This window comes from Dioscorea cayenensis, unplaced genomic scaffold (genome assembly GCF_009730915.1).
Source record: "Dioscorea cayenensis subsp. rotundata cultivar TDr96_F1 unplaced genomic scaffold, TDr96_F1_v2_PseudoChromosome.rev07_lg8_w22 25.fasta BLBR01000585.1, whole genome shotgun sequence".
Taxonomy (NCBI): Eukaryota; Viridiplantae; Streptophyta; class Magnoliopsida; order Dioscoreales; family Dioscoreaceae; genus Dioscorea; species Dioscorea cayenensis.
Window position 1 is genome coordinate 1 of NW_024086976.1, and position 1,211 is coordinate 1,211.

Below are 1,211 nucleotides of genomic sequence, written 5' to 3' on the forward strand. Positions count from 1 at the left end.
CATGTATTGCTAACATCAATCTATCACTTTAGTCATTTCTTTTCTTTTTCTTATTTGTTTAAATTATTTTTCTCTTTGATTGTCTTCTGATTCTTTTTTCCTTTTATTTGATTTTAGTGTATGCCACCATAGGGCAAAAAGCGCCAAGACCAGCGGCGTATATAGAGTAGTGTAGAAAGGGTGATTGGAACCAGATTGAGAATAGCCTTACTGAACGATACAGGATCATTGATGGTGAGTATTGAGGGAGAGCAACTGGACACTATAGTAGATCAAGGGAACCGGTATAGGACCCTTTGAGATTATACTCGCCCCACTCTTGACGGTTCTCAGTCAAGTATAGTGCGCCCACCAGTTATAGCAAACAATTTTGAGCATAAACCTGCGTTTGTAAAGATGGTTCAGAATTTAGTACAATTCCATGGCTTACTGGACGAGGATCCCAATAGTTATATTGGGGGATTCCTCGAGGTATGCTACATGCTTAAGATCAACAACATTTCTGACAATGTCATTAGACTCCGCTTATTCCCATTTTTACTGAAAAGAATAGCTAAACAGTGGCTTCATGCTCTTCCTCGAGCATCTATCATGACTTGGGAACCGTTTGTCGGAGCATTCTTGGCCCATTATTTCCCTCTAGGAAGAACGACCAAGTTGTGTCAAGAGATAACAATGTATGCACAATTGGATACTAAATGATTTTTTGAGGTGTGGGAAAGATTTAAAGATTTGTGGAGGAAATGTCCGCATCATAACTTCCTTGAATGGATGAAATTTTATATTTTCCATCAATGTCTCAATCAATATACCCCGATGAGCCTAATTGATTCAAAGAATAGGAGGCCTGGCTTGGCAATAAGACCTCAAGGTAGCTCCAGCTTGATCAAAGAGATAGCCATGAACAATTATCAATAGTATTCAAGAGGCAAGTCAGTTACAAACCCAGCTAGGATGATCAAGATTAGTAAGGTCACAGCATTGGTAGCCAAAGTAGAAGTTTGAGTAAGAAGATTAACAACTTGTCTACTCATAGATCAGCTACAGGCATGGCGTGTGACACATGTGCGGGAGGACACACCTCAACAGATTTTTCTATTGTAGGAGCAGTGTATGGACCCACTGAGCAAGTAGATTTTGTTGGTAGTGCCCTTTGACAACAAGGAAACCACTACAACTCTTGTTGGCGGAATCACCCCAATTTTTCTTTG

At 40.0% G+C, this 1,211-nt stretch overlaps 1 non-coding gene across 1 annotated transcript; it reads right to left on the minus strand.

Moving 5' to 3' along the window:
- Nucleotides 1-654: 654 nt before the first annotated feature.
- LOC120254704 lies at nt 655-761 on the minus strand. The gene has a single exon (XR_005534710.1). It is a non-coding gene; the product is annotated as a small nucleolar RNA R71 (small nucleolar RNA).
- Between the last annotated feature and the right edge of the window lie 450 nt (nt 762-1,211).